This window comes from Myxine glutinosa, chromosome 2 (assembly GCF_964187855.1).
Source record: "Myxine glutinosa chromosome 2, kmMyxGlut1.1, whole genome shotgun sequence".
Taxonomy (NCBI): domain Eukaryota; kingdom Metazoa; phylum Chordata; class Myxini; order Myxiniformes; family Myxinidae; genus Myxine; species Myxine glutinosa.
Window position 1 is genome coordinate 228,548,104 of NC_136262.1, and position 25,470 is coordinate 228,573,573.

General features: G+C 44.3%; 1 protein-coding gene across 1 annotated transcript in view; it reads left to right on the forward strand.

Annotated features, from left to right (window-relative positions):
- The window catches only part of MYO5A (myosin VA), an 808,830-nt gene that overhangs the window by 428,633 nt on the left and 354,727 nt on the right, over positions 1-25,470 (forward strand). The window lies entirely within an intron of this gene.

Sequence of the window (25,470 nt, forward strand, 5' to 3'; positions counted from 1 at the left end):
CATGTCTCTCGGTCCCTGCTCTCAAATGTTGTGTTTGTGTCCTTCCCCCTCTCTCCCCATCTTGTCCACCGCTCCCGATGTTATTTGTTTTATGTGTCTGTTTGTCTTTCTGTGTGATTAATGTTCGCTCTTTCACGAGCCTCGATCTTGTATACAAAAAAAAAAAAAAAAAAAAAAAAAAAAAAACATCAATTACCAGCTTTGATAAAGATATACTGTAAAAGAGAAAAAACAATAATTATTGAGAGGCTGTTAATGATGTTCCATATAAGACAATGAATAATTAATCGTGAGAACAAAAAAACTTACCTGTCTTCTGATAAAGCTTCATCCTCCATCCTCCAGAGAAACATAACGTGTGTTTAAAAAAGCAAGGTTTGGTTGGAGCCTTTATAGGCAAGGCTGAGTCATTGGCAAGGCTGAGTCATGGCTGAGTCATCCTGTGCCAAGTTGGCAACTGGCTCAACAAAAGATGATGCAATGTTTCACCATAAATGATAGAACCAAGTATCAACCAGACTAAAGAGTGGAGGTGTAATCAACCTTGGTATATAAATGGAAAACATAACGAATTTGAAAAATATCAGATTCAAGAGGTTAAGAGAATCACTGGTCAGAAGATTCTCAAGACGGATAAACGTATTCATTTCTTAAGTGGGGTAATGGAGGGTGGGAAGAAAAATATATTAGAGTGGAGTGAGAACTTTAATGGTTATCAATCGGATAATAAATATTATAATTTTAAAATGGTATGTGGGAGAGGAGGAGGTCAAACAAGAACCCTCCGTGAAACATACCACTTTATACTTTCACAACAAAAGGTTAAGGAACCTGTATACTTTATAAATATACTTGATGGGGATGAGTTCTATAGGAGAATGGAACTCTTTAAAAAGTTAGAAAGAGATAATATATTTATAGGCTCAGTAGTAGAGTGGTCTAAGGAACTACATTAAGGGGGTAGTGGGGGGAATAGGGTAAAAATTACATGGAAGTGAGAAGGATCATAGCTTCATAAGGCTAGAAGGATTATAGATTCATAAAGGAAGAAAATCATAGGTTCATAAGGCTAGAAGGATTATAGGTTCATAAGGTGAGAAGGATTATAGGTTCATAAGGCGAGAAGGATTATAGGTTCATAAGGTGAGAAGGATTATAGGTTCATAGAGGGAGAAATAGAGGTGTTTATGATTTTAGAAAAAGACAAGGGGGTAAATGACATTAGATAGGGATTTCCCATGTTAAACGGAGGTGTCCCAGAAGCAACATTTATCACCTACTGATATCAGACAGATCAGATATCAGGATATCAGACATATCAGATATCAGACAGATCGGATATCCGCCTGATATCGGATATCAGGCGGATATCAGACATTACAACTTCCTACAATAGTTCACAAGTCCCAACATAAGATGAGGCAGCAATATGACTATTGCACCTGAGCCACATCTACACCGCCTCAATCTCGACCAAATGAAACCCAGACTAGGCAGCTAAGAAATAAGCTTGTACAGAATATCGGGTGCAACCTCAAACACGGACAGACACTCTCCGAGAAGGGGAAGCGACTTGACTACGCAATCATGTTTGGCAGGGGCACCGGATGAAGAGGAGAGGAGACAGAACTGTGTAGTGTAGGTAGGTGTGTGTGGTCGACACTGTAGTGAAGCAACTGGAGACGAGCGCATGCTGGTCTTGCAGATCGGCAGAGATGCCCATGACACTTTGTAATAGGGTCACCCCTTAGATTGTGTCTGAACGGGGGGTAAACATCGTAACCACAGCACATATAATGCTGGATGATACCTCATTTAAGAGCTCTTGGGTCTGGAGAGTGCATGGGGTGGTCTAAAAATATCGATATTCGCACAATTTCGAGTTATGTGCATTTTTGTTGTGTATATGCTCAGTCATTGGTTAGCTCACTTACCGGAAGTATAAAGATTATATAACATCAAACTATTCAGTCAATTCTGCCAACATATAATTAAAGATGGTATTCATAGAAAACTTACCCCATGCAATCAACTTGGTGCAAGCGATGTCGCTGGTTTTGAAGGTTTAAAAAATTTTTTTGATCCAATATGGTTGTCAGACCATGTAAACGATGACATCATTAATTCTCTAATATAATTGTTGCATAGATCATGCTCAATAAATTTCAAACTGATCGGACTAAGCGTTGTACTTATCGAATTATGACGTCATAAATAAGGCACCAATGACGTAATCGTTAACAACACTTATTCCCCATGCAGAGTTCTTTACCATGAGCCATGTTTCAAATTTTTCAATGGAACGATTTTAGAGATATAGAGGTGCAACCTTTTTTGATTTTTCCAGGATGGCGTCTGTACCACGTGAACTATGATGTCATAATTATAATTTTAAAAAATTGTTCAGGTGGAGGTGCTCGTATGGTGAGAATTCTGTGTCCAATTGGATCAACAGTTGCAGAAAGAAAGAAAAATTCATACTAATCGTTGTACACGTCGAATTCAGACGTCATAATGAAGGCACCGATGACATTATCATTAACATATCTTATTCCCCATGGGGAGTTCTTGACAACGCACCATGTTTCAATTTTCTCCAAGGAGTGGTTTCGGAGATATAGAGGTGCAAAGTTTTTCCAAGATGGCGCCACTAACACGTCATCTATGACATCATAATTATCACTAAAAATACAAAGGCAGAGGCGCTGATATGGTGAAAAATTCGTGTCAATCGGGCAACGGTTGCCGAGAAAATGAATTTTTAAAATGCAGACATGCATGTATGTACGCCACACGTACGCACGCAACCGATTGCTTAACCCGGCATGGTTTTCACTTGGCGAGCACGGGTTAATTAGATTTCCCTCGATTTACTTCACCGATAAACTTTAGCCGTCTTAACAGTTAGTGACTATTATGCTGTCCTCATTCCTGTCATCCTTCCGAGGTCGGCAAATTGAGTACCAGCTTGCTGAGATGAATGATCCCGGTGTGTACCCCAATTTAGAATAGGTACACCGTATCCCTGCGCATCGTAAGAGGTGACTACGTTTTTCGTTTTTCTATTTTTTCCATGAAAAAAAAAACGTTTTTCTGTTTTTCCAAGATGGCACCTGTACCACATAACTATGACATCATAATTATCATGAAAAATTATGCAGGAGGAGGCACTCCTATGGTGAAAATTTTGTGCCCATTGGACCAACAGTTGCAGAGAATAAAATTCATACTGATTGCATCAAGCGTTATACTTGTCGAATTATGACGTCATAATGAAAGCAAGGATGACATCATCATTAACATATTGTTACGTTTGTGGGGGTAAACAATGAAATACCTTAGTCGAGATAGAACTTGTAGATTAGAATGCTCCATATGCCGCAAATAACCCACCTCGATGTACATAAGTAGGCCATCTGTCCCGGTGAGAGCGTTTGCATGTCGCCACAAGGGGCGTTGCTTTGTGCTAATTAATTCTCGTGCTTAAAGATTAATTCCCCAGTGTGTAATTTGCCCCTGTGATCTTCCCTCCATCTTTATTACAATTAAAAGCCCGCCAAACAACAACTATAACAAATGACTCCATTCGTTCACAACGCCGCTAGGGCTAACCAACACGCAGCACATTTGTCGATCGTGCCAGTCAAGCCCCGTTTCACGGCCTTCGATGTCACCTGAACATACCCGAACAGAGATTGGACAACGCCCATCAACGACTCATAATGAGGAGGCCACACCCCAGCCTTCGTGATTGGTTAAGAAGCCATGGAGTGATTGAATAGCGCTCGGTGATTGGCCAGAGTGTGAGGTCATCGTGGAACATTCGAGATCTGAAGGCAAAAAGACGCGTCTCGCCATCTTGCTCGCTCTCTCTCTCTCTCTCTCTCTCTCTCTGTCTGTCTCTCTCACTCTCTCTCGTTCTGGCTCTCTTCTCGAGTGGATGCTGTTGTCTCAGGTGCGCTGGTGAGGAGACGTCTCGGGGCTTTGGGACTTTTGTAACGCGGAAGGAGGAGGTGTTGGTTGATGGTGGTGCTCTGCAGAGAAGGAGGGGGTCACGAGCGAAACAAAGAGGGATCCTGCCTGCTTGCCTCACATCGGCGGCTGGCTACGGGCTCGGTTCCACGCCATCTTGTGTGCTTCCCGCGTGGTGACTCTGGTTCGACGACCAGCAAGCCCTACCAGCTATTTGGGGACGCAAAGCTAAGTGCTGGCCAGCAATAAACGAAATATCATTTATTTTTACTTTAGGTTTCCCCTTGTGTGTATACGAGTCTGAGTGGAGACATCTCAAGTTAGGTAATAGTTTTTACCTCACATACATTTTTATTGTCTTTGCATCTATTTTCATTAAATCGTTATTTGTGATTTTGATTTCTTGTCTTGTCTCATTTCTTTGTTTGTGGGTTCGGATTAACCCTGTGTGGCCCCGATTAGATAAGGCTCGGGCCTTCCCACACATGCCAAAGATAATCCCGCCAAGGTTCAGAGTACGCTCCTGAGGTAAAGCTGGTTATGGCTATTCATCAGCTCGGGAATCTTAATCCCCGGCGACACGATAACTGGTGTCAGGTAGTGCGATTCGGACCCGATGGACACTCAGTGCCTGGGGTGCGAGGGCTACACTCGCTGAGTGGAAATTGCGGTCAGCTTTCGGAATCTAAATTTGTAACGATCGCCTCCCTCATCAAGGGGGAGGGGAGTCGTAGTGACCGAGGCCCAAATTTTATACTTGATTGGTGTCGGGAAAGAGCGCAAGGCAGCACGTCGCTGAATTTTAAGTTCTTTTTGGGGGGGGGGGAGTTCTGAGGTAAATTAAGCACGCGTGGAGAAGCTCCTCGTCACATAATGGCGGACGTGTACGAAATGGAGGAGCAGGTAGAAGGTTCTGAAGCGAAAGGAAGCGGGCCGGGGGTATATTTTACGAGGGTAGGGCTGGAACCTGTCCCGAGCATTCGAACCCCCTCCCCCACAATAACCGAGTCCAGGACGCAGGAAGCAGATCCGATGGGCATCCATACCATGCTAAAACAACTCATGAGAGAACAAATGGAACAAATGAATGCCAATAGTGAATGATTGGAGGGACAAATTAATGGATTGGAAAACAAAATTGAGGGAATGAATGAACAATTGGAAAGAAAAATTGAGGGGGAATTTTGTTAAGCCATGGTGGACACTGGGGCCAGTGACACAATTATTGATCCAAGTGTGTTAGACCAAAGTGTTGGAGGCTGGGACAAAATTGATAGGTCAGCAGGACACAGCCTTCAACTGGCTATGGGGCAATGGCTCCAATATTGGGACACAGGGTTGTAGGGATAGTGTTTCGTGCAGTATGGAGGTCAATGTAGTGTTATGGGTGGCCGAGTTGTGCGAGCAGTGTCTTCTGGAATTGAGTCTCCTGGTGGAGCATGGCTGTCAACTAAACCTTGGGCGAGGTCACATGTGGTTGGGCACTGGGGGCTGCATTTGGTCGGACTGGGGGATATGATGGGGATGCCACGCACTGCGACCGTGCCCCCTAGGTCCAAGGCCTAGGGAATGGCAGAGTTGGCAGCAGGTGCTCACCACATTGGCCATCTTGGGCTATTGGAGACGTGGCCCTCACAGGGGGCTGAAGGATGGATGACGAGTCACACCCTTGTGGACTCTCGTGGGCTATGTCGGCAGGCCGGCTGTTCACCTTATCCGATAGCCCTTGCATGGTAGAGGGGTTGAGCAGTCGTAGCCAAGTGTAGCATGGCAGTAAAGTGCACTGGGGGAGGCGGATCCACATGCTTGCCAGTACAGCCAGATAAAAGACACAATTGAGGGAAATTGATTGGCCCCATGGGCAAATTTGAAATTAGGTGTGGTGGATGGCACTCTTGTACCCGATCCACCTGCGATGACCTGCACATAAGGTAAGGTGCCTTGATGTGTACTGTCCCGAGTGTTTGGTACTTGCTCACAAATTGGGACATGAGTAATTTTGAGTGGATCGGGTTGTGTGACAATGTGTCTTGTGGTTGGTGTTCGTTATATGTGTACAAGGTTTTGTGATTTTGTGTCGTCGTGAGGCAAGTTGAGTTGTGCTAGGAGTGTGAATGTGGGAATTCACATGTAAGCAGGCCAAGGCAGTGTAGGAACACAATAACATGGTATTTTTGCACGACTGGAAGAGCGGTGACAGTGCTTCCCCCCCCCCCCCCCCCGAGGTAATTTGTCCCTGGCAGCCAGTGGTGTCTGGAATTGGAGACCCATCGGAGGGGGGGTCTGGTTGGGCGACCAGTGGGTATGGAGACCCCTGGCGACCCGGAAGAGGCTACGAGAGCCTGAGGCCGAGAGAGCCTGGATGTTGTGGAGACCCTCCTCGGCAGGACGTACAGCTAAGGAGCTGTTTGGCTGTCACTGGCCGAGAGTTGAGGGGGGAGGGGGGGTGAAGAAGTCGTAAGTCGGGTGACTTGTTTTCGGACTGCAGGCACACAACCAGAAGCACCCCCTGTGGAGGTGGATTAACTAGCAATTGTCATTCCTGTCCAATTAGGGACCTAGGAAACAGGGAGCCTCATGGGTATTCTAATCATGTGAGAAGAAGGGTTGCATTATGGGAACATTGAGTAATGCTGTGCTTGCCTGAGTGCTTGTGGGTTTCCTGTTTATGCTTTACTGACTGGACAAAGGGTGGATAGAATAGCAAGCTTGCTATGTTGCTTGGGAAGAATTCAAGGCTGACCATCTGCTTGGTGCATGCTACATATTATATTTTGGCTTGTTGCTTGTGTGCGCTGGTTGTGTAATCTTGAGGGGAAAATGGAGGCTGTGTGGGCAGAACCACATTCTTATCTTTTGAGATCACCTTGCTGCGCTGTTCATGCCAGCACATTTTGTTTTGTATAAATACAGCTGATGTAGAGCCATTTCTTTAAAGATTGGCAAGGGAGACGTATATATGCTATTTCTTACGTAGAGGCTTATCTCTCCATGTACACGTACTCTAATAAATTCCTCTGTAACAGTCTGAAGTTGTTGGTGGTCCATTCCACTACAAGTGGCCTCTACACCTCCACCATCTTGGTTGTACGGTACCTCCCCGCTGCCTAATTGAACACACCTGTATGTGATGACATTTAAACCATGGTCTTGCAGGGGTGTTGAATGAATGTTTTGGATTATTGGAGTTTATATGAGTGAGTAAATGGGGGGAGATCCATCGAGCCATGTCACTAACCTGTGCCAGAAGGACAGGGCCTGTGGAAATTTAGGGAAATTGGGATGGCTCCACAGGTAACGTTGGGCATTGTGGCATTCACTGGGGAACGTGGTCTGTAGAACAGGGGTTGTACAAATATTTTTGAATTTTTGAATAAGTTTTATGGTTAACAAAGTTTTTTTGTGTTTGACCTCTTTCTTCCCACCCCAGGAGTTAGGAGCGAGGAATCAATGGTGTAAATATTTCAATGGTTGTTATAGGGGTGTAGAACGTTAAGGAGAACAGGTAAGTTAGCTACGGCTTGCTTCCCACAGACCCTCCTAATTTCTTTCATAGGCTAATTAGGTGTGAGGCTAATTAGGGGGGAGGGGGAGGGGGAAGGGGAGGGAAGGGGGCAAGGGGAGGGGAGGGGAAGGGGCAGGCAGGGGGGAGGGGGAGTGGGAGGTGAGGGGAGGGGGGAAGGGGAGAGGAGAGGAGGGGGAAGGGGAAAGGACGGGGCAAGGGGAGGGGAGGGGGGAAGGGGAGGAAGGGGAGTGGCTCACGTTTCTGAGTTAAGTGTAATGCCGATCAGGAAGAAGAAGAAGCCGTACTACCAAATTCGTACACTTCCAGAATTGTTTCATTTATTTTTATTCAAATGTCTGGTAATTGTTTTGTATTTATTCATGCGAATGTGTACTTGTGTATAACTGTCATTAATTTTAAAAGGCTCCGGCACTATCGAGCGATTTTCTTTTTTTTATAACTCCAAAAATATGAACCTTTTTTTTTCAATTTTTTTTGTTGTTTGCCTAGAACACTCCCAGGCACTCACTGATGAACCTCTGAAAATTTGATGAAGATCCATTCAGCCATCTCTGAATAAAACGCGGACACACACAAACAACTCGCGTTTATACGGACTTGGCATTTAATATTGAATATTTTTTTTGTGGGGGTGAACTTACTTTTCAAGATGTCTTAGAACCAAAATTTCATTGGAATTATGTTGAAATTATTCTAGATTTCGTTAATGTGACCTTTAAAAGAAACAAAAACCACATTTGACATTTCGAAACAAATAAATTGATCCTTGAAAGTGATGTAAACTGATATCGAACTCAATTCATGGACAGTACTGTGTTAAACTTCTGTACGTTTTCCAGAAGTATCTCTTTATTTTGCACATTAGCCAAATGTTTTTTTTAACAAAAACAAAAGTTAAATTACGACTGGGATTACGGACAGTAAAATTACAGTTCAGTACTTCGTGTAACCCCCACGAGCATTCAGGAGAGCACGTACACGTTGAGGCATGCTGTTCACGAGATTTGCCAAGGTTTGGACAGGAATCGCTTGCCATGCAGTGACAATAGCCTGCTGAAATTCACACACAGAGGTCGGCTGCTGGTCCAAGTGGTCGATTTGACACGTTAATTCTGCCCACAAGTTCTCTATCGGATTCATATCCGGGGACATGGAAGGCCACTCCATATGCTCTACACCACGGTCAGCAAGAAAGTGTTGGATCATGCGAGCACGATGAGGCCGTGCATTGTCATCTTGGAAGACAAAGTTTCCTTGAAAGGCTGCACAAGCAAATGGAAGCAATGTTTCTTCCAGAATGGCCCTGTACCTGAACTGGTTCAGGTTTCCATTCAGAACAACCAGGTCAGTTTTGCCCCCTGCATGAAAAGCAGCCCAAACGGTCACCCCACCACCTCCAGCTTGGACTCTTGGCACTATACAATCTTTGTTGTAGGCTTCATGCACTTGTATGCGCAATCGGACATGGCCATCTTGACGATAGACCAGAAATCTAGACTCGTCACTGAAGATCACGTGATTTCAGTGTCCTGGCTGCCATTGACGGTGCTCTCTGGCCCACTGCAATCGGCGCTGGTGGTGTTGTCTGGTCAGGCATGGCTTTCTCAGGGGACGCCTGGCACGATAGCCTGCTTGAACCAGTCGTTGGTTGACTATCCTTCTGGATACAGGCACAATTGTCAGTTGCTGCCACTCAGCCCTAAGCCGATTAGCTGACTTGGTACGGCCATTGCGGACTAACCGGTGCAGCTGGCGATCATCCCTCCTTGTGGTTCTGCGGGGAAGTCCTGGCCTCGGTATTGGAGTAGGGACACCCCTATGAGCATTTAGTTTCAGGATCTTTGACACCTGACCTTGAGTGATCCCATACTGCCGAGCAATAGCACACTGTTTCATGCCGTAATTTCGTAAAGCCACCACTCCATGACAAACAGCATAGTCGAGTTGACGGACCATCTCCAGAGGAAGCGGCATTAACTTTTGGAGACGTGCAGCAGTTGTTTTCCACGAATACAGAACGCAACAACCCTTGTATACCCGACTGTGAAGCCAATCATCAAATGCACCTGTCCGTACATTTTGCCACGCCACCTGTGATATAATCCTGTTGCTGACTTCTTGCTGCGACAGACAATCAATGACATGGTTCTTTTAACAAATAAATCACCAAAGTGTAAAAGAAACTCACCAGATTGATATACTGAGTTAAGAAAGTAAACCCAAGTCAAGAAAAAAAAAAATTCCATATTAAATGCCAAGTCTGTATATAAATCGGGATTTAAATTTAATTCAAAAATTGATCCATACGTCTATTCTCTTTCAAACATTCAAACCGACAGAGGTCGTTATTTATCACAGCATCTGTAGAAGTTCCACCCTTTTACTCAACTCCGTTTCGCTGTTATTTGGTGGAGCAAAAAGTCAACTGAGCTTTATAGATATTTAGATTCCGTCGAGCCATGGCTTTCTCAATCAGCTTGATTATTTAGGGATTTATCTTGTACATTTGCATGCACTTTATCATCCATGAATGTGGGAGTGGGACACTGTCAAAAGCTTTTTTATATTCTATCAATGCTGTGGACAATTTAGTTCTTCTCGTAATGTAATTTTTGAGTATGGTATTGTTTAGTAATAGGTGGTCTATTGTACCGTAACATTCTCTCTTGCTTCCCTTCTGTTCTGCCTCGAGGCCTCCTTGTGTTAGGTGGTGGTACATTGTTTCTGTGATGATTTCTGTTAAAAGTTTGTATATTGTTGGTAGACAGGTTATTGTCCGGTATTTGTAGGGTATTTGGGTCTCTTCAGATTTTGGGATGAGGAAGGTGTTATCTTCTGTGAGTCATTCATCCATTTCCTGATCCCCTTGGATAAGTTCATTAAATGCTTGAGCGTAGTGAACATGGAGAGCATCAAATTGCTTTAACCAGAAGTTTGGGATCGCATCTGGGCCAGGGCTTTTAAAGTTTGCCATCTTTGCCAGTTGTTATCCTGCGCTTGCGAGGCAAAAAGGTAGGGTTAGGCGATCGGTTGCGCACGTGTGGCATACGTGCGGCGTACGTGCATGTCTGCATTTTTTTAATTCATTCTCTCGGCAACCATTGGTTCGATTAGCGCCTCCGCAGGTACCTGTCGGATTACCACAAAAGCGCCTCCGCCTGTATATATTTTTTTATTCAAAACTATGATGTCATACATCACATGGTACATACGCCATCAGGGGAAAACGTTGCACCTCCATATCTCCGAAACTGCTCAATGGATAAAAATTGAAATATGGCTCATTGTCAAGTACTCCACGTGGGGAATATGATGTGTTAATGATGATGTCATCGGTGGCTTCATTAAAACGTCATAATTCGACAAGTACAACACTTATCCGATCATTGTGAATTTTTTTCCTCAGCAACTGTCGGTCTGATGGGCACGAAATGTTCACCATAGGAGCGCCTCCTCCTGTATAATATTTTAATGATAATCATGACGTCATAGGACATTTGGTAGAGGCGCCATCTTGGAAAAAAAGGAAAATGTTGCACCTCCATATCTCCGAAACCATTGCATGGAAAAAATTGAAACATGGCTCATTGTAAAGAACTCCATATGGGGAATAGGTGCTGTTAACAATGACGTCATAATTCGACAGGGACAACGCTTAGTCTGATCAGTTTGAAATGTATTGAGCGTGATCTATGCAACAATTATATTAGAGAATATAAATGTATGATGTCATCGCTCACGTGGTCTGGCAGCCAAATTGGATTTTAAAAAATGTTTGAAAACAGAAGCGTTGGCTCGCAACAAGTTGACTACACATGGTGAGTATTCTATGAATACCATCTAGTCAGCAAAGTCTTGGCATCCATCATTGCTTCGGATATCAAATCCTCCTCTTCTCCAATGGCTTGATCTCTGTTCATCAATTTGGTTTAAGACCAGGTCACTCTACACTGGACATGCTGCTTCTGCTGTCTCAACAATGGATGGAGGTCCTCAATGCCAAACAGGAAATCAGAGCTGTCTCCCTTGACATATCACGTGCCTTCGATACGGTCTGGCACCCCGCTCTGCTCACCAAACTCTACTCCGATGGTATCGATGGAAATCTCCACACATGGCTTGCGGACTTCCTCTCTGGTCGTAGTCAACGTGTGGTCCTGAATGAATTTCTCTCATCTCCCCTTCCTGTTCAGGCTGGAGTTCCCCAAGGCAGTGTTCTGGGGCCTGTGCTTTTTCTGGTCTTCATCAATGATCTCTCCGACTCTCTGGAAAATCCTCTCTATATCTTTGCTGATGACTCCACTCTCTGCTGCTCCATACCTCATCCCTCAGATCAGCAGTCCGCAGCCCCTCATTCTCTGCAGACCTGGTCAAAATCACAGACTGGTCAAACAAGAGGAACATGTCTTTCAATGCTGACAAATCTCACGCTCTCACGATGTCTCTTCGAAAAGACCGTCTGGACAACCCTCCCATCTACTTTCTCAACAATCCTCTCCAAGAAGTTCTGTCACTCAATCTCTTTGGTCTCACAATCTGCCATGATCTTTCCTGGGAAAAACATATTTCCAAGCTGGCCTCCAAAGCCAGTCACCGACTGGGCATTCTCCGTCGTGCAAAGTCCTTCCTTGGCACACCTAAGCTCCTCACCACATACAAGGCTTTCAGCCGCAGCTCAATCGAATACTGCTCTCCCCTCTGGGCTGGTGCTCCTGCCTCACACCTCGCTCGGCTTCACGCTGTTGAAACCAAAGCTTTCAGAATCATTGGATTCTCCCACGATGAAGCCGATTGTGAGGGCCTTTCACTCACTCACCACACGCAGGTTGGTGGTCTTTCTGTCTTCTACCGACTCCTCCATGGCCTAGCCCCCCCCCCCCCTACCCTGTCTGTGCTCTGTCCCTCAAGTACTCCGACAGGTCGCACAAGATCTGCCTGCAACCCTCTTCTGGTGAAACTGCCAAAATCAAGACTCGCTGCTCACCTTCGCTCTTTCAGTCCTCTTTACTCCCACCTCTGGAACAAACTCCCTCACTCTCTTCAATCCCACTCCACCCTCCAGGTCTTTAAAACAGCTGTTCACCACCATCTCTTGTCTTCCCCCATCCAAAACCTTGATCTTTTCTACCCCTTTTAATTCACCCCAGATCCACTTTTCTGAAATACCACCTTCTTTCCTGGAAGTCCTAGCAGTGTCCATGTGTTTTTTATTTTTTTACCTCTCCCACCCCCCACCCCTCTTCCCACGCCTCCTCCCCCAAAGCCTTCTACCTCCCACAGATCGCCCGATGTCCCTGCTCTCAAATGTTGTACGTGTGTGCTTCCCCCTCTCTCCCCATCTTGTCTCCCGCTCCCTTTATTTCGTCTTATGTGTCCGTTTTTTTTTGTCATTAATGTTAGCTTTTACACGAGCCTCGATCTTGTATACAAGAAAAAAAAACAAAGTAAACGAAAAAACATGTTTCAGGTCTACACTTTTTTTTTTTTAGTTTTAAACCTATTTTTATTTATTTGTTAAAATTTTGATAGATAGATAGATAGATAGATGAAAATGTACCAGAAAAGAGGACCGTGGGCCAAATTTCAGCTCTCTATGACGTATGGAACCGAGAAAATGAATGGCTCAAAAATTTGAAACAGGACAAACAAACAAAGTTCAGATTAACTTAAATAAAAGTGTGTAAAAAGAGGACGAAAAGGAGGAGGAAGCGAGAGTCTTGCTCAGAGAAAGGCAGGAACGAATGCAGGATGCGCGCTTTAGTTTCTACGACAAGTAACTCTGCCTACGAGGGCATTGGAGGAGTTGAGTGATCCCTGTGGGAGCTGCCTGTTGGAGGCGCCGTCTGCATGGGAGGGACTGGTGGGGTGGAGAGCCTCTCGATGCACGTGGCATTGTGTGGTAAAGATGGAGGGAGAAGCGTTTGCTCCTCATCGAGTGTCGTCTTGGCCAACCTCAGCCAGCGTACTGCTCCATGGTGTTGCAGGAATTGCTCTGGTCCGTTGGTTCGTGAATGTAGAGGATTCATCCAGAGAAAGAGAAGGGTGGTGATGCACCATCCTTGGGCCTGCAGCTAAGATGAGGCCACCTGAACATCATCTCAAGCAGGCCTGAATCCCCCACCCCTCCCTCTTTTTATTTTTCCTACTATTTTTCTTTATACCCTGTGGCAAATATTCCTTTGTTATTTTGCTCCTCCCTCCCCTTGGGATTAGATAGATATATCTGGTGTAGCATTTAATTGTCTTGTCTGCATTGTCTTGGCGCTTGTCTGTCTATTCTATTTACTTACTTATACTTTACCAGCGCATGACAGTGGGATTTTCTATGGTTTATCTATTGCTTGGTGGAATACCCTGGGTTTTTGTTTATCCTAAGTAAAGGATTATAAGGTGCAAGATCAGAAATGAGGTGGTAGAAGACAGAGGGCAATAACCTGTCTGCGATGGCGTAGTGATAGTTCCGAGATGTTGCTTTATCAAGGTAGATTCCAATGATCCTGAAGGTCTTGGTTTCCATGCCATCATGCTGAGCAAGGTGTGAGGCAGGGGCGCCAGCCCACAGGGTAGAGCAGTACTCCATCAAGCTGCGGATGAAGGCCATCACAATACTACAATGTCCATGAAATCACAAAACAGGAAAAGGCCAGGATGTTGCTTTGCACATCTCTTCTGCACTTGTACTCTTGATACTCGAATAATGCTCTCTTATATGTGTGGACCATGTTGAAGGGTGGGAAGGGAGGAAGTTTTGGGGAAGTAAGGAAGGAAGGAAGTGGGGAAATAGCGAGTAGAGGGCATGTAGAAGGAAAATAAAGGGATTAACTGGTACATAACCTACCGGTACCTACCTTGCTCTACCATTAGCACCTTCCCAGGAATACTATTCCACACATTAATGACTGTGTGAAATTCCTCTGGCTCACTTCTTTCCTAACTTTCCTCTTTTTCACTCTCAAGCTGATTTTTCCTTTCTTTTTCACCTTTTCACTCACTTTTTCGCTTTCACTCTCTTTTCACTAAGCTGGACCGAGATTCAAACCCATGCTATACGGCTCAGAGACGAATGTGTGTACCCTCCAAGCCATCCTCCCAGCCACATTCCGGCCCATTCCCAAATAACTGTCTTTTCCCAATTGTTAACTGTAACTGTACCTACAGATTCGCTGCCCAGGCCATGACAACATGTGTTAGTCCTGATGATTCTTATTTCTTTGTAATTCCCTCCAAAGTATTACTGTAATACAAGTTTAATCCAACCAAGTGGCAGAACTAATGACAAATTCTGTCCATAACGGTAGATCCAAGCCCCTTCTAATTGAGATGTTGAGGATTGAGAAAACACAATTTCATTTGCCCTGTGATGTTGACTGTGATTTCCGTCACAGTATATTGGATTACAAACACAGTGATGGACTCCAGGCTATTTTTCCCTCACATATGTGTGTTCTGCCATTGTTTGAATTTGCTCTTTGTAATTATTGAGAAAAATTAACTTCTGCCTGAGGCACAAAAATCTAATTCCAACTTCAATCCTGGTGCTTGCCTTTGGGTTATCACCACGTCCAATCTCACTCATACACAATGTAGAATTGGAGCAGTGTTTGTTTGTATGTTTGACTTATACGCATTTCTGAACCGTGGACGGAATGGGTTGAAAGCCAAATGGTTGTACTCAGGGTGTGCACAGGAGTTTCAGAAGGTTAAATTTTTTTCACAGTTCCAGAGGTTCATAGTGGGGTGGAGGACCCCAATTCTTTCTTTCTTTCTCTCTCTCTCTCTCTCTCTCTCTCTCTCTCTCTCTCTCTCTCTCTCTATATATATATATATATATATATATATATATATATATATATATATATATATATATATATATATATATTGTTACTGCCCGCGGATAAGATGTTGTGTTTGCCGAGCGGAGGCCCCGCGGTCATACAGTTTCCCCGATTCACCCGATCCCCGAACGTTGGCCAGATCGCGCCACAGATATTCAATATGGAAAACTCTAAGGCGACCGAATGTAAAGAGGAAGAAGAAGACGTACAGAAGAGTAACAGGATTTATTATTTACACACACAAGCAAAAGAAGCAGTCATGGTTATATACAGGGAACATGGAAAAAGCAGGTGACACAGTGAAAATTACTAGCTTATCTAAACAGGCTTAACTTATACCCTTGACAGAACAAACAGAGACGGACTCACACGAATGGGGAATGGAGGCAGGAACGATTGGCTGGACCGGGAGGAAGGTTCAGCTCGGACCACAAGCTGGAAGGCTTTGCAGGACGCACAGCAAACCCGGCCTCGTCAGGCTGGGAGCGAGCAGGGTGACGTCGTGCACTTCTCTCAAGGCTTCCCCGCGCTTCTCTCGCGCACTTGTGTTAAAGGCTTCCTTCTCGCTTCTCTTCCCTCCTTGCGCACTTCTCTCTGAAGCTCGTCTCTTTGCAGAACTCAGAACTCATCTCCTTGGGGAGCATCCCGCGGCGGGTTATATAGGCCCCGCCCCTCAAACTTCGCGAACCTCCTCGATCGCTCTTCCTCCGCCCTCTCAACCCAAACCCCTCGTGCTTGGTTGGTTGTTCGGGGCTGGCTCACTCCTCCCCTCTATGACGAGGTGGAGACACGCCCTTCTTCTCCGAGCCTACCTCGTGGCGAATGGAGTCGCAGAGGGAACAGTTGGCAATTACGGTTTTTGGGAATGGGAATGAAAGGGGATCTACTCTTCTTTCATTTGGTGCAATGGAGTGTCATTTTAATGGAAGACAAGGCCTTACCCTGATACACATAATAAAGATATAACTATCGAACAGGGGTATTCTATGATTGGCTGACGTGTATGCTTTATGGAATTAACTACCGGAACGCCCTTTGACCTTTATACAACAGACTGGAGCAAGGAGGGCTCAGAATAAAGCAATAATTCATAACAATTTACAATACAATACAACACAATCAAAAAAATACAATCCTCATTTCCGCAACAATATATATATATATATATACAGACTTGGCATTTAACATGGAATATTTTTTTTGTGTGGGTGAACTTACTTTTCAAGATGACTTAGAACCAAAAGTTCATTAGAATTATGTTGAAATTATTCTAGATTTATGTTGATGTGACCTTTAAAAGAAACAAAAACCACATTTGACATTTTGAAGTAAATAAATTGATCCTTGAAAGTGATGTAAACTGATATCGAACTCAATTCACAGACAGTACTGTGTTAAACTTCTGTACGTTTTCCAGAAGTATCTCTTTATTTTGCACATTTGCCAAAAAAAATTTCAACAAAAACCAAAGTTAAATTATGACTGGGATTACAGACAGTAAAATTACAGTTCAGTACTTCGTGTAACCCCCACGAGCATTCAGGAGAGCACGTACACGTCGAGGCATGCTGTTCATGAGATTTGCCAAGGTTTGGACAGGAATCGCTTGCCATGCAGTGAAAATAGCCTGCTGCAATTCACGCACAGAGGTCGGCTGCTGGTCCAAGTTGTCGATTTGACGCGTTAATTCTGCGCACAAGTTCTCTATCGGATTCATATCTGGCGACATGGCAGGCCACTCCATATGCTCGACACCACGGTCAGCAAGAAAATGTTGGGTCATGCGAGCACGATGCGGCCGTGCATTGTCATCTTGGAAGACAAAGTTTCCTCGAAAGGCTGCACGAGCAAATGGAAGCAATGTTTCTTCCAGAATGGCCCTGTACTTGAACTGGTTCAGGTTTCCATTCAGAACAACCAGGTCAGTTTTGTCCCCTGCATGAAAAGCAGCGCAAATGGTCACCCCATCACCGCCAGCTTGGACTCTTGGCCCAATACAATCTTCGTTGTAGGCTTCATGCACTTGTCTGCGCACTCGGTTGCAGCCATCTTGACGATAGACCAGAAATCTAGACTCGTCACTGAAGGTCACGTGATTCCAGTGTCCTGGGTGCCATTAACGGTGCTCTCTGGTCCACTGCAATCGACGCTGGTGGTGTTGTCTGGTCAGGCGTGGCTTTCTCAGGGGACGCCTGGCACGATAGCCTGCTTGAACCAGTCGTTGGTTGACTAGCCTTCTGGATACAGGCACATTTTTCAGTTGCTGCCACTCACAGCCGATTAGCTGACTTGGTATGGCCATTGCAGACTAACCGGTGCAGCTGGCGATCATCTCTCCTTGTGGTTCTGCGGGGACGTCCTGGCCTCGGTATTGGAGTAGGGACACCCCTCTGAGCATTTCGTTTCAGGATCGTTGACACCTGACCTTGAGTGATGCCATACTGCCGAGCAATAGCACGCTGTTTCATGCCAGAATTTCGTAAAGCCACCACTCCATGACAAACAGCATTGTCGAGTTGACGGACCATCTCCACAGGAAGCGGCATTAACTTTTGTGGACGTGCAGCAGTTGTTTTCCACTAATACAGAACGCAACAACCCTTATATACACGATTGTGAAGCCAATCGTCAAATGTACCTGTCCTTACATTTTGTCACGCCACCTGTGATATTATCCTGTTATTGACTTCTTGCTGCGAAAGACAATCAGTGACATGGTTCTTTTAACAAATAAATCACTGAAGCGTAAAATAAACTCACCAGATTGATATACTGAGTTCAGAAAGTACACCCAAGTCAAGAAAAAAAAAAATCCATATTAAATGCCAAGTCTATATATATATATATATATATATATATATATATATATATATATATATATATAATTATATATATATATATATATATATATATAATTATATATATATATATATACATACATACCTGTATATACATATATACTGTATATGTGGCCTGAGAGCAAGTTTGTTTTTTTATAATTTCTTTGCAGCGAGTCATCTATGGAATTGCATGTACCTTGCACATTATTAGTCCCCTACCGATTTCCCTGGAGGGGACTATAGCTTTGCTTTTGTTCTGTCTGTCTGTCCGTCCGACCCACCTGTGGTTTTTCAGGCTTTTTTCCATACACTTTAACATTTGTCAACTGAAATTTGGTACATGGCATTATTATGATAAGTTACAGAACAAATTTGAGTTTCAGTGCGTTTCGCCAACTTTTCACAGAGTTGTGGCCTTTTTGGCCTTGGAAAGTATCACATATTATACATGGGTCAGTTTTCAGCTACCATGACTCCACCCCACTGCTTTACACCCATTGGCTGGACAGCTGGCCTGACTCCACCCTAAGTAAAATCATGTGTCACCATTCCATGAAACAACACAGATGTATTGGGACATGTATTGGTCGGTATTGCAAAGGTAGGCGACATGTATTGCAAAGCAATTCTCATTCTTGTTTAATATGCAGTCATTCTAATATTTAATTGCATGTGCACCTGGGGTTGGGGGTGGCAGAAATTGGCTGCTTGTTCCTATGTATACAATGCTTCAGGATCCATTTAAAAAAACGTAAGCATCCCATCAGGTTCTTTTGTAGCTGTAACCTTTCCTGCACATGTTGTTTTCCACAAAATATCAGTACAGCACAAATGGTCTGGTTATTTTGTGCACACAAGGTATTTAAGCAATCCTGGAAAATCCTCCTGCGACTGGAAAATCCTCCTGTAACTGGAAAATCCTCCTGTGACTGGAAAATCCTCCTGCGACTGGAAAATCCTCCTGTGACTGGAAAATCCTCCTGCAACTGGAAAATCCTCCTGACTGTGATTAAATAAAAACGAGGCAATTTTTCTCCATCAGGGGTTTTAGCTTGGTAGCAAGCTGTACTAGAAGCTATACCTAGAAGATAAACTCCTAAAAATTAGAGTATCAGGGCACCTCATTCAATGGATACGTTTTTTGCGCCACAATTTGGCACCTGTACCAAGTTGGTTTCTTTCAGATAAGCCATGATGGCCATCATGCAAGCCAAATCGCTATCATTTGGGGAAGTCCACTGTTTACAAAGTGATTATGAAATAGCAATTCAGGTATTCATGAGCCTGACTTGAGCACTGATTGAGGATGATGAACCATATTCAGCATTCATTTAGCCTCGATCATTGCAATCTTATATATTTCAGGAACAAAGCGTGCCAATGCTGCAACTGCGCCCCAGCCTGACTCACACTGGATGCTGCCTGGAATGACTGGTAGGTTTGCGTGTGCAGGTTTACGTGTGTGAACTTGAATCAGTACGAATTGATTTTGTAAAATCTCGTAAGATGCCATTGAGAGCACCAAATATCCAGCTCATTGCTTTTTGCATCTTTTACAATGACTTCTGACGAATTATCCTTTTTCTTCACACCTCCCGTTAGCAAAATAGCTACTGCCAACTTTACTGACCAGGATGAAACATATAACTATGATTGTAGCATAAAATTACCAATCTGTACAAAATAAGGGCAATTATTTATACATTTAAATTTTTACGTAAAATATATTGTCATGTCGACTCTGTAGTGAAGACATCAGGGCGACGGATGACCAAACGTGCTTTAACTCTGAGGCATATACCCAAACATATGGTGGTGTTATCTCTTTGGCATGCACCGAAGAGGGATAACGAGGTCCTTACCTGAATGGACGGACGTGATGGGGTATAACCGAAACCCACAGAACGGAGAAACATGACAAACAATCGAAAATGCAACACAGATGAATTTAATGAAATAAAGCAAAGAATAAAAATAAACGGTGAGGTAAATGGAATATTTCCTAATGTGAGACGTCTCCACTCAGACACAAAAACAGACAGAGGAATGATTAAAGAAAAGAAAAGAAAATCCCCCCTTTTTCCAAGCACTCAGCTCTGGTCTCGACGAGCACTTTGGTGGGGTCGGTCGACGAGAGGACCGCGCGTCAAAGCGCTCAAGCAATGGTGCCTGTCAATCACGCAAGCACACTGAGCCATGCAGCAGGCAGGCAAATGTCTCAGTGCTCAATCCTGGGCCAGCCAGCACAACACGGTCCCCAGCTTCCCCGAAGAGCAGCAAGTCGAACAACCACCCCTCCTTCAGCGGGGCAATGGCTCCCCAAAGCTCCGAAATGTTATCTTCACAAAAAGCGCACACGAGCCAGCCGCAGCCACGAGCCAGAGGCAACAGCGTCCGCCCACCATGAAGCCAGCACAAGAGAAAGCGAGAGCAATGGCAATCCCTTTGCTTTCCTTCCTCCGTTCTAGATCGTTCCCTCTGACATCATACTCGCTCCAATCACCAAGGGCGATTCAATCACCTCATCGTTCCTCAACCAATCCTCATTCCGGGCATGACCTCACGGCCATTCCTGACCACCCAACGAGAATGTTCGGGGGCGGGGCCTGTCAATTACGGATCTTCGTGGTGGAGTTTAGCTGTATTTTGGGAATGTTCGGCTGGGTGGGGTATACTTGCTGGTCGTAATGTCTGGGTACTGTCGGCGATTATGGTTGTTGTTGTAATTGTTGTTGTAATGGCAGCCTTTTTTAGATGAAATAAAACATAAAGGAAAATCACAGGGGCAATTACACACTGGGGACTATTCCTCAGCCCTACATAATTAGCATAGATCCACCCCTCATATGGAGACACATATACGATCTTGCCGGACAGCCGGCCTAACTTAGATACATGAAGATTCTTCTTCTTTGCGACATTCGGGGCACGCTAATCTATACAATTTTTTTTTTTTTTTTTTTTTTTTTTTTTTTTTGTATACAAGATTGAGGCTCGTGAAAGCGAACATTAATCACACAGAAAGACAAACCGACACATAAAACATATAACATCGGGAGCGGTAGACAAGATGGGGTGAGAGGGGGAAGGACAAATTCTATCTCGACTAAAGTATTTCATTACATACCCCCATACATGTAACAATATTGATCGTCACTAATTTTTTTTTTCAGCATGGCCTTGCTGAAAGCTAAAACAGTTAAGGTGATGGTGGAGGCCATCCATAAGGAAGTCCGCCCTCAAGGCCACCATCTCCATAAGCTTAAACAGAGGCAAGCAAACTACGGCGACATGATTGAACTGCCAGAGGACATAAAACTACCCTTGACCTCAGTCCTTTCTTCAGGCGAAGTCCTTTCTTGGCACTACAGAGCTTCTCACCACATACAAAGCTTTCATCTGCAGCTTGATGGAATACTATTCTTCCCTCTAGTCTGGTGTTCCTGCCTCACACCTAGCTCGGCTTTACACTGTAGTAACCAAAGCTTTCAGAATCATTGGAATCTCCAGCGATGAAGCTAACTCCGAGGGCCTTTCACTCACTCACCGCAGGCAGGTTGACGGTCTTTCTGTCTTCTACCGACTCCTATCCAGCCTGCACTCTCTGTGTTCGTAAATCCTCTTCAAATTTCCTGTCAGCACATCACACCTGTGTTCTGTCCCCCAAATATTCCTGAAGGATGCACAAGATCTGTCAGCAACCCTCTTCTGGTGAAACTGCCAAAATCAAGACTCTGTGCTCACCTTCACTCTTTCATTCCTTTTTTTCCCCACCTCTTCAAACTCTCTTCAATCCAACTCTTACCTCCAGATCTTCAAAATAGCTGTTCACCACCATCTCTTATCTTTCCCCATCCAAAACCTTGATCTTTTCAACCCCTGTTAATATATCCCAAATTCACCTTTTTCAAATACCGTTTTCTTTCCTGAAAGTCGCAGTAGTGTCCATTTGTTTTTCCCGTTTACTCCGCCCCAGCCCTCTCCCTTCCACAGATCTCCCGATATCCCTGTTCCCTGCTGTTGCATTTCCCTCTCTCTTCCCCTCTTGTCTCTGACTCCCTTTATTATATGTTCTATGTGTTAGCTCTTACATGAGCCTCGACTTAGTCTACAAAAAATAATATAAACAGGCCCTGTTCCTCTTTTTCTTTATCGGAGATGCCAATAATGTTGAGAGCTTTGGATTCCAGGAGTGAAAGACCTCAAGCAGATATAGATAGTAACAGCCAATCGGAGAGATCATTACTCCACCAAGCTATGGAGAAAGGCCTTGGAGACCATAAGTTGAGATTTACTGAGAGAGTGAAACTCGGTATTATACCGAGGCATTAAAGGCTAGCTTTGATAGATGATCCCCTAAGAAGAACTCTTGTTTGATGTTGATTGAGAACTCCAAAAGTTTGAGGGAGTGAACTTCCTCCGGTGGCTGACGAAGTAAACAGGTTGCTTTGCTTAATGATTTTTCTGGAGACTTGCCCAGTTTTAATATGTGCCAAGTATGGCGGCGGCGGTCGTTCTCTCAGCGAAGTGCGAAGTGCTTCCTTGGCACACCTGAGCTCCTCACCACATACAAAGCTTTAATGCGCAGCTAAATGGCATACTGTTCTCCCCTCTGGGTCAGTGCTCCTGCCCCACACCTAGCTCGGCTTCACGCAGTTGAAACCAAAGCTTTCAGAATCATTGGAATCTCCCACGATGAAACTAACTCCGAGTGCCTTTCACTTACTCACCGCAGGCAGGTTGGTGGTCTTTCTGTCTTCTACCGACCCCTCTCCGGCCTTGCTCCCCAGCTCTCTCTGTGCTCTGTCCCCCAAATATTCCTACAGGACACACAAGAAATGCCAGCAACCCTCTTATGGTTAAACTGCCAAAATCAAGACTCTCTGCTCACCTTCACTCTTTCATTCCTTTTTTCTCCCGCCTCTGAAACAAACTCCCACACTCTCTTCAATCCCACTCCTCCCTCCAGGTCTTTAAAACAGCTGTTCTCCACCATCTCTTATATTCCCACATCCAAAACCTTGATCTTTTCTACCCCCGTTAATTCACCCCAGATCCACTTTTTTGAAATATGGACTTCTTTCCTGGAAGTCCTAGCAGTAGTGTCCATGTGTTTTTTCCTCTCCTACCCCACCCCCCTTCCCATGCCTCCTCCCCCCAAGCCCTCTCCCTCCCACATGTCTCCTGATGTCCCTGCTCTCAAATGTTGTACTTGTGTGCTTCCCTCTCTCTCGTCATCTACCGCTCCCTTTATCTTATGTTTTATGTGTCAGTTTGTTTTTATGTGATTAATGTTAGCTCTTACACGAGCCTCAACCTTGTACACAAAAAAAAAAAAAAAAAAAAATGACGGATTCAATCTTTTGATTAAACCTGTCAGCAAAGCGACGGGTAAAAATGTCGAGAAGTACAGAAATGATATTCCTGATTTTGCTCTTTTCCCCATTTTAGGCTCTGGATAGCAAGAAGCAGGTAAAGAGGAGACCTCGAGAAAAGGCAGCTGCTGAGAGGAAACAAACCATAACAGTACGAACTAAATTGTCAAGATGGCTGTACTGTCCGAACCGATTCTTCATCACAGATGTTTATGTCGATGTGGAATAATGATTCCGTTGTGATTTTGAAACTTTGGAAACTCGGTTGGGATTTCCGGCACATTGATCACATTGTGACACGACATCATCACTTGTTTATGTGGATATAACAATCTAAACAAGCGTTATGCCGAGGCCCCCGTCGGTGAAATGATGTGAGTTGACAAAGTGAAAGACGCAAGGCGGCCATCTTGGATTTTGACGTGGCGACCCAATTTTCAATAACGTTCTTCCTTATGCGTAGATACACCCACACACCAGATTAGAAGTTAGTAGTTCGTTTATTTTTCAAGATATTTCGCTCACAAGGTTCAGACATACATGGCGGCGGCCATTTCGGATTTTGACGTGGTGACCTAATTTTCAATAGGGTTCTTCCTTATGCGTAGATACACCCACACACCAGATTAGAAGTTAGTAGTTCGTTTATTTTTCAAGATATTTCGCTCACAATGTTCAGACATATATATATGGTGGCGGCCATCTTGGACTTTGACATGGCCACCCAATTTTCAATAGCGTTCTTCCTTATGCGTAGATACACACACACACCAGATTAGACGTTGGTACTTCGCTTATTTTTCCAAGATATTCCGCTCACAAGGTTCAGACATACAGTCACGTGAAAAAGTAAGTACAGTAGTACACCCCATGTAAAGTTTTGACTTTTTCAACATATTTCAACATACAGCTATTTGATCTTCATTTCAACAATATTGACAGATAAAGGTGATATAATACAACAAATATCATGAAACATTTACATTTTGTAGTCCATTGTATAATTTAAATAAACATAAATGCAAATTTCGCATGTGGAAAAAGTAAGTACGCCCTTGGCTCTAATAGGTGGTATTGCCCTGTTTGGCAGAAACAACCTCAAGTAGGCGTTTCTTATAATAGTGGGGCGGCTTAGCCCAAATATTCAAAAGAATTGTGCATTTTGTGATACAAGCACCAAATTTGGCACACTAGTAGACTATCATATTATGAAAAGATCTGGATATTGGGCCATCTCAGATTCAGAGATTTGATTTTTGCAAGATTTGCAGATTTTGCAAGCTGAGATTGCAACGCCAGGGACGGCCAACTCCTTCCTACGAACTGCCCACGTCACCCGCACAAGAAGAGCTCATCAAATCACTGCAGCGGCACTGCACATCCTGCAACACCGTGCGTATGAACGCCACTGTATGACATATGCTGATGATGCAGAAGACCTGCCTGAGTTCGAAGACTGGTGTCACCAGAGAGGAGAAGACATTCCCAACTTTCAGTACTGGGCAACTGTGCTGGAACTAGAGATGTTGGTACTGGTCTACGTGCGTTCTCTGCGGCAGGCTTCATTCACGACGTACCTTGATGCCCTGATGGAACTGGTCCCATGGTTCCATGCCTTAGACCACACACACTATGCCAGGTGGGTCCCTGTTCACCTGAGGGACACGGTTGCACTCCCAATGAAGCACCCAGATGTAGCCAGAGAATTCAGGGCTGGCAACTTCACTGTACAGAAGACGAAGAAGGTGTTCTCTTCGATCCCAATCGAATCGAAATCTTGCAAAAATCAAATCTCTGAATCTGAGATGGCCCAATATCCAGATCTTTTCATAATATGATAGTCTACTAGTGTACCAAATTTGGTGCTTGTATCACAAAATGCACAACAGGTTTGCTATGCTGCTACACTATAACTGTCTACC